This window comes from Nelusetta ayraudi, unplaced genomic scaffold (genome assembly GCF_046127955.1).
Source record: "Nelusetta ayraudi isolate G7.1 ecotype Tasmania unplaced genomic scaffold, CSIRO-AGI_Nayr_v1 ptg000007l, whole genome shotgun sequence".
Lineage (NCBI taxonomy): Eukaryota > Metazoa > Chordata > Actinopteri > Tetraodontiformes > Monacanthidae > Nelusetta > Nelusetta ayraudi.
The window spans coordinates 4,828,071-4,842,500 of NW_027466057.1; the positions used below are offsets into that span (position 1 = coordinate 4,828,071).

General features: G+C 47.9%; 1 protein-coding gene and 1 long non-coding RNA gene across 2 annotated transcripts in view; one reads left to right on the forward strand and one right to left on the reverse strand.

Annotated features, from left to right (window-relative positions):
- pacrg (PARK2 co-regulated) overlaps positions 1-14,430 on the reverse strand; it is a 129,998-nt gene that overhangs the window by 35,780 nt on the left and 79,788 nt on the right. The gene's annotated exons all lie outside the window — the stretch shown is intronic.
- Positions 4,686-6,795, forward strand: LOC142883277 (uncharacterized). The gene is made up of 2 exons (XR_012926031.1): positions 4,686-5,272; positions 6,401-6,795. It is a non-coding gene; the product is annotated as an uncharacterized LOC142883277 (long non-coding RNA).

The window sequence follows — 14,430 nt, forward strand, 5'->3', positions numbered from 1 at the left end:
ACACACACACACACACACACACACACAGGAAACTGGGTTCCTCTCTTCCAACCGCCGCCCTCGGCTATGTACAGCAGCAGGTTATAACTTCTTCCCTCTTTTTCCACTTCATCAAATCGCCTCATCTCTGCTTTCACTCCTCTGTCAAAGTGGAGCTGAGCTCCCCCGCCGCGTGGGGAAGAAAGCATATGCTTGTGACGGTGGGTGTGAGAAGTATGAATACTTCACCACCCGCACACACACACACACACACACACACCCTCTGACCGTGTCCTCAGGTAGTGGTTAATCTCCAGAGTTACAGATGCAGTGACTTAAAAAAAATAGTAAGCAATTATTGGACTAATTGTTGTGTTTTTATATTTTCGGAAAAATGTTTCCAGGAACAGAAGCCAGGAAGTTAAAATGTGATACAAGAAGGAAGATCTTGATTGGCAGTTCTAACTCTCTAATAAAATGCAGTTTTAACAGGATGTGTGTGTGTGTGTGTGTGGCTCTTGCGATAACCGCAAAACCACAGTGCCAACCTACACTGGTAAACCACAGCAGAAGACCAGGAAGTAGAAGCTACTACGAGCTGTAAAGAATGGCTGCTACTGCTAAAGAGATTAGCATGGATGCTAAGGCAGCATTAAGGAGGCATTTTCACATTGAAAGAAGAACCAAAGGATTTGGCCGGTGGAAAACAGTGTTTCACTTTATTCTCGACTGGCTTTGGCAGAATCCTCTTAACCAGCAGCGTGCACGGTGTCACGCAGCCACAACTGTAATTGGTCCAAGTGAATGCGATGGAAGGTTCGCTAAATCACCTTGAAGGTTTCCTTCCCTCTTTAAATGCTTTGAATGGGCTCTTTACCAGGTGAAAGCAGGAGATCTGAGGCGCTCCAATTGCTCTTAATTGCGTTTAAAACTTTCACAAAATGGAAACTTTTCAATCTCTCTGAAGCACCTTTTGCAATCATTTGGGATCTTTTAAAACTGGCAACAATGCAACAGGTACAAAAAAAAAAAAAAAAAAAGAGCCGCAATCAAAGGGAAACTAATCTGCGAGTCGCAGACGGCTGCCCGCGCGCAAATCCGGCAGCACATTCACATCGTCTCAGAAACCAAACAGCGCAGCGTGTGAAGTAACCGTTTCAAAGAGGAAGGTGCTCTGACTACTTGATCGCTCTGCCTTTCTCTCAATCAGGCCTATTCAAGGCAAGTGGGCTTTCTTTCTTTTTTTTTCTTCCTTCCCTTTTGAAACATAACAGCCTTAATATAGGCTGCGGCATCAAAGGGGTGACTAATCAGGCTGACGGAGAGCGGTGTCACACAGTGTCAGTCCTCCAGGGCCACTGGCTGTCTCTCAGGAAGCCCACTTCATCAGCGGTGACCTCAAACAGCGGGGTCACGCTCGCACGTGCTGCAGCACACAGACACAAAAACCCCACAGCACACACGCACACTGACACAAACTCAACAATGCACACTGAAAATACACATTTAATTCCCTCAGCGTATGCAAACACGAGGCGTGCGCGTGTGCACGCTCACCTGCTGCCGCTCTCTCCCAGGGAATCCGTGTGAAAGGTGACTCGGTTCACCGACGGTGAGAGCCAAGATGGATAAAAAAAAAAAAAAAAGGAGGTTCGAGAGAGAAAATGGAAACTCATCTCGATGTTTCTAGGTCAGCTTCGTGTCGACGGCCGTCACTTGGCCAGAACCTATTTCCAGCAACAAAGTTGCGATGGTAATTAAAGCGCGATAACGCGCACATTTTAATTTGCGGTAGTCTGTCCCTCGAAAGGAGCGGCCTTGGCTCTCCGGAGAACGAAAGGATCTCGCCACGGCTGCGATGCGGCGCCGGAGACCAGTCGTCCATCAGCATAACAATAGCGCCGCTCGCCGACGCTAAACAATGGGAATCATGCGGCACATTTAGGGCAGTGTAAACACGCATCAGTCAGGGCGGGAGGATGCCCCCGCGTCTTTCCGCATGAGCGGGGAGCAAAACTGCAACAAGCTTGGCATTGAAAACAGCGGCCGGTGCTTAACATAAAACTCAATCAGTCAGTTCGGGCGAGCGGCGAGCTCGGCGCACTCACGGCTGTTTGGTTGTGCGCCGAGAGCCCGCTACACAATCTAGATCCGCCGTATGATAGAGAGAGAGAAAACGCAGCCCTGCCAAACTCTGGTCCCAGAAGAACCGGAGGCGAGAGGCGGCTTATTTGCATTGAAATGAACTGGCCTGGACCCGCATGTGTGTGTCGGCGCGTGTACATGTGTGTGTGTGTGTGTGTGTGTGTGTGTGTGTGTGTGTGTGTGTGTGTGTGTGTGTGTGTGTGTGTGTGTGTGTCGACCCGCACGGATCACTAGTGATGAGGTGACTCCTCAATCTCACCGCCGGCCCTCGGGCCCCAGGAGGGGACCCTGCGTCCATGGTCACACTCACACATAATCTGCTGCTGCACATCGACTGGGGACTCGGTCAGGGAAATCGGATCGCGGCCGACTCTTGGATTAGCTCGTTTACACAAGCAGCCAATGTCCGGAAATGGTCCCAGCTCCAAGTCTTCGTACATACCGGTAATGGCAGCGGGAGCAGCGGCAGCGTGATTTACAACAACCGGACACGCTTTTAAATATCACACCTTGTTGAATTAAATCTCTGTAAAGATCCAGCTCATTAATAAATGACCATGTTTCTGTCAGCTGAGTCGTATCTTTTTTTTTTTTTTTGAGGCTGAAAGTGGAGAGAGAAACTCTTTGACAGTCTCTGACTGATGTTGTTAAGACCATGTGAATATTTAAATATTGCTGGTCTATTTTTTGTATCCCTGTCAGACTGTCAATGCTGTGAACTGTTTTGATTGTCAATCGTGCTCAAAGTCCCGGACGGACGTTTGTTTTAAGGCAATATGGGAAAAGTTAGTCTTATTTGACATTCCAACAAAAAAAAGCAGTAGCATTGTGTGATGCCACTGCACAAAATGTGTATAAAGTGACATTACACCTGCCTCCTGTGTGGTGAACAGACTCTTATTAATGCTAATAACAACATAGCCTGCCAGAAAATGCCTTAAATTGTCATTTCTTGTTTAAAACAAACAAACAGAGGAGGTGCAGGGAGCCGGTTTGTTTTGGCGTTCATGCTGAGCAAAACTATGACGTAACAGAGCCACTTTAAAAAATATATATATTTAAATATATAAAATCAATAAATTAGTATAATTTCCAATGTATTTTCCCACACTTCCCAACACTTTTACAAGCATGCAGGTGCATGATAACTATTTCTGTGAACGTCTGATGGGGAGAGAAATGGGAACCATCCTGGAGTTCAGTTGCAGAACTTGGACACTCCAGTTAATACGCCTTACGGAACATCTGTGTTCAAGCTGATTGTGGTCACGTTGAGAAAAGTTAATGTCTCCTCCATCCCCACACCTCCACCCTCCTCTCCTCTCCTCTCCTCTCCACTTCCCTGGTGTCCTCAAAGTGACCTGGACATGATACCAAGGAGTCTGGCAGACCAAAGCTCAGCTGTGTGAGACGGTTGTGTGGTGCTGTTTTCTCCCAGTGGCACCGCAGAGTGCTCAAGTAGTCCTGTCTCATCTGCATGTTTGATATTGACGTATATAACGGTGGAGGTCATGTAGCATGCATGCGTGATCTTAACCACCCTAACAGAAGTGAAAGCCCTTCCAGACAGAGAGCAATTAGAGGATATACATCTGTTTTCCACTCTGTCTCTTCCAAATACCAATCAGAAGCCCAGAACATCACAGATTCCTTCCGCCCAGAAGCAAAAGAGTGAAGCTTTTATTCACACATCCTCTGAAAAACTGCCTCTCCAATGTCATCTTCAGACGGGCCGCTAGGAGAATCGACTCAGAGATCCCGATTTTGCACCGATGATTTAATATAGCTGCTGGAAGCACGTGGCGAGGGCCGTTTTCAGTGTTTGTTTGTTGTTGCAGCTGACACCCTTCGCCTGTTTGCGTTGGTTTCGAAAGCAATTTGTCACTGTCCAAGGGTTTTTGTAAGAGTGTCATGGATGATTTCTTTGACCTCAGCCGCAGAGGTACAATTTGGACTTTTCATTACGGCGGCATTCAACGTCACAAAGACAATTTGACAAGAGCGAATGGAGAGGCTTTGCTGAGGTGATTTACAAACAGCTGGATGGGACATATTTGTCGCCGGGATTGAGTTTTTCTCTCTTTCTTTTCGCCTATCTTACCCTGAGTCTTGCCAGGAGTCTATTTCAAACAACAAAACTGAAAATGCACATAAAAAACATTTATTCGACAACGATGTTGAAAGCTCATTCAATTGTTCAGCTCGAAATAAAGAGCCACCCGTCTTTTACCAAGTCACTCGGGGCCAAGCTATTTATCACCATTATTATTTTTGCATCAGTGGTATTCTTTGCAAAACGGAGGGAACAGATGTTGAGCGTGTCGGAAGACATTCTTTGATTCCTGTCAAATATCTCTGAGGATGGCAGGAAAATCCGGGGTCTTTTTCTCCACTTTCACCGGTTTCCAATCACAGACTCTCGGCTGTAAAACAACGAGCTCGTCCGAGCACTTCTGAAAATGTCGACCAAGCACAGGCCGCTTAAATGCTCTGGCGAGGTGAAGGTTTAAAAAAAATAAATGAATACAATTTTTTCTCCCCGTCGTGTAGATGTTTTTTCTCTCGCTTCTCTTTCTATTTTTCCCTTTTCAGGTCAGCCTGTGGGACGCGGAGTGAATGACAGCTGTGACCTCTTGCCATGACTGTAATGCACAGGATTGTACAGCGCCGACGGTATATGCGCGCTTTCATTAAATACAGACAGATAATGATCCTGTCATGTCTGCTTTGGTGCCACAGACTCAGCACAATACTAAACGGCGAGGAGAGGTGAGCCGGTGCACCGCGCGTCTGCCTGCGCGTGGGTGTCCAGTCGCAGACATAATTCTTCTTCTTTTTTTTTTTCTTTTTTTTTGTTGCCACGCAGACATCTTTGATATTTCAGCGCTAATGGTGCGGCGGGCTGAGCCCAGCTTGACGTTCACGCTGGAAGACCGTTTCATCACGGCTCCATTATGTCGGCTGATTGCTCGATTGTTGGCTGTTTTTCCGTGGGAGGATTCGACAAAGCCTGGAATCGCACGGCAGAATGTTCGACTTGGTCGTCCGTCCACGGCGAGTCTGAACTTTCCCCCCCGCCGTGCGTCAAGCGGACACGTTGGCGGCGAGTTTCTCCGAGACGGCTCGCTAATCCTCCGCGAAAAGCCGGGTAATTTGCCGCAGACGGGCCGTTATTAGCGGAGTCGGAATTAATATGTGGCCGACGCCTCTGTGCTTGGCTGACACCCTCTGTGCAAAGCATTATCTATGGATCACAGCACATCTGCACTGAGTGCTCTTTATAGGGAATCAATAGGCGAGCGGGCCCGTGATGGCTCTCACTCATTACAACTCTTTAATAAAAGCCCACCCTGCGGTCAGGGCTGCTCTGACGAATGTAAACACACACACATCCACGGACACAGAGCCGGGCGAGCCGCTGAACCTCCCACACAAGCACATAAATATATATATTTTTTTAAATGCAAAGGTGCAATGTCTGTCACATTCAAACGTTCTGTCTTGTTCTCTGAGAACATAAACATGAAAAATATCAATGTTACCTTCATGTATGATACCTAAAGGGAATTTCTCTGTTTGTTTACGTTGAGCTTTTTGTGTAACAGTGTGTGTTGTCATGTCATTTGGTGATGAATTTCAGGACTATGAACAGGTCACCCAAATAAACCAAATTAAACTAAACCAACCAAGTACATGAATAAATAAATACATAAATGAAGCAGCCTCCCCCTAAGTGCACTCATTATCCAGAGGATGTATTGCACCACCATGCAGAGAGAGAGTGAGAGTGAATGCATGTCCATGTGTGTGGTGCACTTCTCTTGTGTGCTTTATTCAGGAGTGAGTATGTTTATTTCATGGTGGGGGAACCTCTGCTCCCAGGGCTCTTGACACATTTTACACACTGCCATATTTTTGCATTGCTTTTCAATGCTCACTTGTCAGAGCCTCGGTGCTAATAGCTGGATTAAAGCGTTTCCCTTTGGGAACAAAACGCTGATGATCTATTAAGGAAATTTAGTGTAAGAATCTAAAGCTAAAGATTTGGCTACTGGATTGAACAAGAGACTGTGGAGGAATCGATAGCCACGGCAGCCACAACCCCCCACCAACCACCCACCCACTGCTCCGGTGTGTTTTCCTGCTCGCATTTATCACCCACCCAACCACCATGCTCAAGAGTGAAGCATCTCTCTGACACTCAAGAGCGTGAAGCATCGGCTAAAGCGCCCTCAAGGTTTTTTTTTTTTTTTTTATCCTTTTTCTTCCCTTTTAGTTGAAGGCACGCATGTCAGCATCGTCTCTCCCGACCAATTTGGAGTCGGGCGCCAGTCAAGGGCAGCTCTCACCCAACGAACCTGAGCCACCTCATCACGTGTGCAGGGGTCAGAGGGCACAGATGTTGCGCTTGCACCAGTCATGTTCCCATGAAGCACCTGCCAGCTTCGCCTTCACATGTGTGGTGCAACGGCGGGTTGTGTTAACGATGTGAGCGTTACCGCGGTTGGTATCAGAGGGGAGGACGACCTTTGACAGGGTCGCCTGAGTCGCCAGCTGTGATTGCACCCGCAAACATTTCTGACTTCTGCACCACCAAGGGGGGAGAAAGTCTGGATTAAACCGGCCGGATTGTTATGTGTCTTTACTGAATTAAAAAAAATCTCAGGACTGCATCTGCCACTTTATGTTGCGCCTTGTTTTGTCTCTTGTATTTTTTTTTTTTTTTTTGCATTTCATAACTTGTGTTACTGCAGTATTCTTGCAGTTTTGCACTCTCATTCTTTATGTGCACTACTTTGATGTAGTTTTATACATTTTTTTATTTTTTTTATTTTTTTGTACCTGCATGTTATCCTTGCACCGTATGCCGCTGGGTAATGAAATTTCAATGCTCTGTATATATATATTCTAGGATTGACAATAAAGCTATCTTGAATGAATGATTGAAGATTGATTGATTGATTGATTGATAATGAAGCTTGAACCTTGAACCTTAAATGTCCAGTCGCAGGATTTGGGCTTTTCCTCCACATCCCAACATGTGCGGGAACGACCAGGAAAACAACAAAATTCTCTCGGCTGCAGCTCCGAGATGCACGTTGGCTGACGCATCCTCTTAAAGGCCGACCGAGAAAAATCTGTGCTTCTCCCGGCCTCTGCAGAGGTTCGCACAGATCCGGAAATTAGACTGGAGCGCATCCACGCACGCACGCACACACACACGCACACACTCGCTCGCTGCCGCCGTCGCCGTCCCACACATCACCCTGAGTGACAAGCACATCGACCGCCAACAGAACCCCGGTGCACAAAACACTCAAAGCGAGAGTGTCTCACATTTCAGTCTTTTGCGCCATCGTCGTGGGAGACGCGGCGGGAACGTGCGCGGCCGACCGGGTCCGTCGGCGAAGTTTGTCTGCAGGCCATCCGGCGATGCTCAGCTCAGCAGTGAAACAGGGACGAGGGGAAAAAAAAAGTTATGTCTGGGATGTGAGCGTTCAGGTTTCGCTGTGGACAGCGGCGGACGGCCATTGTGCTCTCTTGTTACTGAGATTTTTGCTCGGCATGACGAGAGGCCTGAACGAAGGCTAAATATTTCAAGTGCTTAAAGCCTCGTCACTTCATCTCTGATGGTCTGAGAGTTGAGAAGAACAGCGGGACGCGCAGCGGCGCGGCGGGGGCCGTGGGCGGCCGGCTAAATATTTGATGGGTGAGGAGGAACCCTGGGCGCGTCTCCGCTGGGAGGCTGTGATGTGTCCCGGGTGGGCGGGTGCGAGGGAGGGCGGGGCCACACACCTGCCAGGTGAATTATTCATGCCGCCGCCGAGGTCATCGGGGGAACGGCGTGACAGGCGGCTCATGGCGGCGAACAAAGGGGCCGGGGGCTCGGGGAGAGGGAGGGGGAGGGGGGAGGGGGGGCAGAAGAGGAAAAGGAGATACACTGCGCTGCGCTCGGCTGGATCTCGGCACTTGCGGTTCACTTCTAACTGTTAGTGACCAAACTGACTGTGTAGTGACCGAGGGAACCCTCGTGCGCTCCATGATTGGCACAGTTAGAGGGCTCGTGCGCTGCATGACTCACTAACGGCAGCGATGCAAAAACACAGACGAAAACATTTCAAGGAGCAGCACAGAATAGCTGCGTCCCTCCTTCTCCTTTAATAATGTAAACATCTCGCTTTTTATTTTTCTGTATATACTTACAGATATTTTATTTTTGTCTATATCTTCACTTAATATAATTCTTAACCTTTTGCGCTGTAGCCTTTTTGTGTTGTTGCTGTAATCACGCAAATTTCCCCACCGTGGGATCAATAAAGGTCTTCTTCTTCTTCTAAGAGTTGTTTTCACACTGCACCGCTCTGTCAAACCAACCAAAAACCTTTTCAATCCATTACCCCTTCTCGCCTGTGGTGGCGCTGCAGCAGGAATTACTGAGGGAATCATCTGGTGCTTAGTACACCGGACGCCCTGCACTTAACAACTGAGGCAACTTAAGGGTGAGTTAACCCAAGATGCTTTGCTTTGTAGTCCACTTCCTGCATTTAGTTCACTTGACTACCAGGTGGACCAGAGTTTGCCTCTTTCTATTGTGTGTCCACCTCTCCCTGAACAAACTGGAAGCCAGTTGTGGATACACTCGGTGTAAAAGCAAAGATTCATAGCAGCTGAAGAATTTAAAACAACAAAACTCAAGAATATGAAAAAATATTTCAAAATGGATCTGAATGCATAATAACAACATAAATTGACTACGTTATGAGTTTAGCCTTGCAATATTAAAGTTTCCTCTTTGTGTTATTTTCAATTCTAGCTGTGTACGTTTGGGTGACAGAAATGTGACCCTACAGTGAGTTTAAGAACACAAACACACCTTGTGGTCGGCCTCAGTGCCGACTGGCTTGGCTTCACGTGTTGATTCCAGACACTCACAGATTGAAAGAAAAACAAACAAAACAAACAAAACAAACAAACAAAAAACAAACAAACAAACAAACATGTGGTTGATGACATTTGTCATCTCCCTCGTGTTTGATTAATTTATGAAACCTACTCTCCAAAGGTAGCGTCAAAATGAAACGTGGCCCATGTCAGCGCTCAGCCGCACCGTCGGTTGGTGCAGGTCCGGAGGTGACGTGTGACCCGGGAGCCTTTAATAGCTGCCCTGCCGACGTGTGAAGCATAGCAGCAGGCCTGCGTTCTGCACAGCGGTGTGAAATAGACGCATTGATGTTTATATTACTGCTATTGATTCTGAAGGGCACGCACTGGGCGTGTGCATGCCTGCGTGTGTGTGTGTGTGTGTGTGTGTGTGTGTGTGTGTGTGTGTGTGTGTGTGTGTGTGTGTGTGTCTACTGCGCGGCCTTGCCTGCGTTGCCCGTTTGACACAACAGATCCTGTAAATAAGACAGTGCTGTGGGAATTTCCTCAATATTTGCACACTATTGACTGAACACTCGCACACTCAAACAGGCACATGCACACGCACGCACGCATGCACGCCCGCACCCACACCCACACACACACACACACACAGAAATGGTCTGGCGGTCATCCTCCCGTGTATATGTCTGGTGCGGCGCAAATAAAATTTCCGGATGAAGCCGCAATCGAATTAATTATGCAAACAAAACACAACTCGCATTCCTAAATGACAACGGCAGGCATAGCCAGCAGCCTATTTAAATAATAATCTTTATCATTAAACGAATTTCAACCATGAGCAACTCTGCAGAACTGAAAAAGTAAACATGCTGGGAGCACAGTGTAGGCAGATAAATAAAAAGAAAACATAAACACATATCCATTGGAGGAGCTCCCTTCATTTCTGTGCGCACCTCTAGCTGACGGGGTCGCACGCGGAAATGTTCTTTCAAGACCAATTCACTTGCTTTGTACTCTGTCCTGGAATTTGTTTGAGTTCCCCGTGCTGGCTTTTCACATTAAGCTGGCTGAGATTTGGCTCTTCTTCATTCCTTTTTCTCTTTTTTTTTTTTTACATGTTTGTTCGCCGTAGCCGCAGGGCAGCAAATACAAGCGGGCGAAAGTCAGCGCAAATAAAATGTAACACTCCAAATGGCCAGAAGAAAATTGAGGACACCGAAAATGAGGATTCGCACATTGCGGCGCCAGCGAGAAAACACCAATTGTTCTTCCAGACGTCATTTTTTATTACTATTGATTGGATGGCTACATAATTAGAGTGCAAAATCCCACCATCCTCCACTTTATGAATACTTAGTGGTGAGATGATGTGCAGAGAAACAAACTGTGAACCTAATACCATGACAGACAATGCGGTTTTAGACAATCCTCATTGGGTTTTTTTCAATAAAATTACCAAAAAAAACCAAAAAAACGACAAACATACACTATGTACACTTCATGAGGCGCACCTTGCAGCTAGCGGGTACCTAATAAAGTGGCTGGTGTTGTATGTAGTGCTTCAAGGTCGGAGGTGTGTGGACCTCTGACTCCTGACATCAACAAGGCATTTTTCTCCCCAGTGGATCAGCAGTTTGTCAAACACTCAGACCTGCAGCCCGTCTGCCACCAACAAGTTTGATCACCACGCCCAATAATGGAACACATCATTGAGGCTTGCCCTCTCCAAAGCCTGGAAGGAGGATTACCCACCCTCCATACAGCAAACCAGGAGGCAACTGCTTGGCTTAAGGACTTTGCATTCGCTAAATAAAAAAACACGCCCAAGTCACTTCAATCCCATTCCTTCCCCATTCCTGATGATCGTGTTCAACTTCAACTTCAAGTCGTCCCCATTAGATCAACGGGCTATTTGTGTTAAAAGGCCTAATAAAGCATTGCATGCAGGTCCCGGTGAGAGCCCGCCGATGTAAAAGATCCTCCGCGTGCAACAAAGCTGTTGTGCTGAACATGCGTGCACATGTCCTAAGTGAACACATGGCTTGTAATCAGTCTTGTGACGCTCGCAAAACAGCCAGGCGGAAAAATAAAAGAGCCTCAAATCTGGCTAAGATTTTATCCCAGAAATGCTTGCTCGTCTGATGTGGGAGGAAAAAGTGGGAGGACCTGACTTGAGCAGCCAAAAAAATAAGGGGGAAAAAGGGAGGGGGAAAAAAGGAGCTACAGATGGTTATCCGGGTTGTTAGTCGTTCACCTGAAAACTTGTGAGGATCTGTGACAGGCTGTCAGCTAAAACACGGGAGTCTTTTACCCTCTGGTTGCTGCCTCGGTTGTGGGTGGTCCAATATGATAAGGTGACATCTGTTTCATGAGATTAGCTTTCATCTTGCAGCCCACACACACATGTTAATAGCAGGCTGCGATTGGCTCAGACGCTGCTGACTATATGTGTCGGGTAGGGTTGCAGGGAAGCGGAGCCACATAAAGAGAGCGGAAGAAGTCGTTTTCATTATTCTGGGGTGAACACGAGGGGCGAACGACCTCTGCTTCAAATGGCACCTGCTGTACAGCGCCGGTTATCAAATATGCATGAGCTAAAGAAATGAACTGCAATAAATTTAACTAACAGATGTTTCTTCGTGTTGCTTTTTACCGCCTTGGAACGACTGCTTCATAGACAAAGCAGTTTAAGAGGAAAATGCTGCCTCGCCAGCCTTCAGTGGAGCTGCATTGGAAAACTAACAATCCAAAGAAATGAATAAATAAAAAGTAGCCCTCTGTTTTACAGCGTCCTGCAAAACTGATGGGTTTGAGCTTTCAATGGGTGGACCTTCCAAAGAATTAAAGGAAGAAAAGAAAAAAACCTGTCAGGGAACTTGACTGGGACACTAGAGACACACATTATTGTTGTGAAAGTTAATAAGATATGGTGAGCCTTTATTGTCCCACAGCGGGCAAATTAGCAATTATAATCTGCCATGGGAATGTTGTGCATTGTGTCACGGCACTTCAGACAAATGCAACACTTTAAAGGGGCGCGAAACGTCGTCTGATTGAGATGCAGCATTTTTGGTGTGTGTGTGTGTGGGGGGGAGGGGCTCAGCTCTGGGTATAACGGATTGCACGCTGGTATGCTGGCGACGCACTCTTGGAATATGAGCCACCGAACCAGATGGAAACGTTAGAGTGGGGAGCCAGCCGCAGGACAGGACTTGGCTCAGGAGAACTTATGAGGGATTTGTCTGAGTTTGGGAGAGGGAGAGAGAGAGGGAGAGGTAGCGAGTGGGTCGGGGGAGGATCGAAAAAAAGAAAAAGAAAAGTGCATTAGAATGTCAGAAGAGGGGTTGAGTTGCATCCATTAGGGACGGCGACGGCTGCGAGTGGCACATGCTGACATGCCTGCGTGTGGATGTGGGAGATAGAGTTACCACTGAAGGGGAAATGAGCGGTTGGAGGGAGGAGGGGTTGGGGGGTCCCGAAAGACTCCAGACATACAGGAGTCCCTGGAAGGACAGGTGTGAAGGCATTGTGGTGGCAGACAAAGGGACTCGCTAGCCAAAAAAAAAAAAAAACTGAGCCGTGGAAGCATCTGTGTCACAAAAGGGAACTCACAAGAAGAAAAGAACTATAAAAAAAAAAAAAAAAAAAAGTGAAGCAGGTCTCGTTGGGCGCTTCAAAATACAGATCAAAAAAAAAAACAGCCAGGGGTCTCTCCCAAAAATCAATTCTGCTCCCACTGTTTGTTTTTGTTTTTTTTATTGTGTTTGTCCTTTTTGCAGGGGGGCAACAACTTGGAGCGAGCGCAGGAATCCGCCTGCAATTTGCTGGGAGCGGCCGCCCGGCCCGTGAAGGTGTGTGTCTGGTTATGAGAGCCGACAGGCAAACCTGGCGCCGGGCGGCGACGCTGATCCAAAGCTGGCCGGACAAACGTCGCCGCCGATTGTCGCCCGGGCGCCTGCGGAGACGTCAAACACAATGACGTGTCGCGAGCTGTGGCGAGCGCAGCGCCGAGCTCGCTAGGAGGAAGTCATGACTCTCGCAAAAAAAAAAAAAAAAAGGAGACCGGGGGGGGGGGGGGGGGAAGCAGGCGGGTCAGGAGAAAGGTGTGAGAAAGGAGCGCAGGCACGTGCGGCGGCGCCACCTACTGACCCACCCGACAGGCTGCTGCGGCCGCTCGTCTTTCGCCGAATTAGCATCCGCTCGCGGCTCCCTTTTTATCCCATTGTGCGCTTTTCAAACAGCTTCCCGTGACAGCGATGCAAATGTCAGGGGCCTGGACGAGTTGCTTCACACTGCCCCCGATTCTTTAATTACAGAGAGTGTTAATCTCATTTGGAATAACGCATCCAATTAAAGAATTGCTTGGATTAGAAGGCGGCGAAAAGAAGGGGCCCCGTGCGAGATTAAAACCTTCCGGCCCCATGGGGGGGGGGGAAATATGTGCTTTTCTGCACAGAATACAACCTGATTTTATCAAATCGAACAGCTTAACATTCAATTAAAGGCTCTGTTCGCTATAATCAGATCAGCAGATTTAGGTAATTGGGTACATAGAGACGGGGAAATTAACCCGAATGGCACGCTGGATGTGTGTTTGGGAAACCTGCAGCTTCACGGCGGCGCAGCGTTAGCGAACCCGCGGCGGGTTGATAACATCGCAAAGCATCGCTTCACTTCCGAGGCGAGGTTGTTCGACCGCCGCAGACTCAAGAATACTGCTGATTTTTTTTTTTTATTATTTGAAATCTTTCAGAGCGAGATGTCAAGAGCGATGTCAAACGAAGTGCGGTCGTGAGTCGGAGCGCTGAGACGACAGAAGCAGAAATGAAGCGATAACCTCGCACCGGCCTCAGCGAATCAAAGCGTTGTTCTGTTGAATCTGCGCTCGGCCCGGGTCGAGGCGGCCGCTTCCATTTCACCGTGTCCCTCAGGGCTCGGTGCCATTTAGAGGATGGATTTCAGCGTTGTCCTAATTGCAGCGAATTGCAAAAGGCACCGCATACAAATGAATAAACAAAATAAAGTCAGATACTCACTGGACCTATTAATGCAATTAGCAAGGCTGTGTTAGCCAACCTGATGGAGCTGTGGAGGCTAAAGACAGACCCTCCGTCAAAGCCAAGAGCCTGAGAGGGTCGGCCGCAGACAAAACACACTGACTGTCTGTCGAGTGCATCCGTGTGTGTGTGTTTGTGTGTGTGTGTGTGTGTGTTTGTGTGCTTTCCTTTCGCCTCAGGCCGCCGGTCTGCCGCCAGAGCTGGCCCAGATTATGCATGAATCTCGCCGCTTATCAGCTGACCTTTAAATTGGAGCCGCGCAGCGACTGCCGGGCCCAGGGGCTTGACGGCCGCACCTGATTGGCCGCTGCTCTTCGGACCTGCTGACAATTGAAATTAAGAGATCCAGGTGGGCACGTCTGCA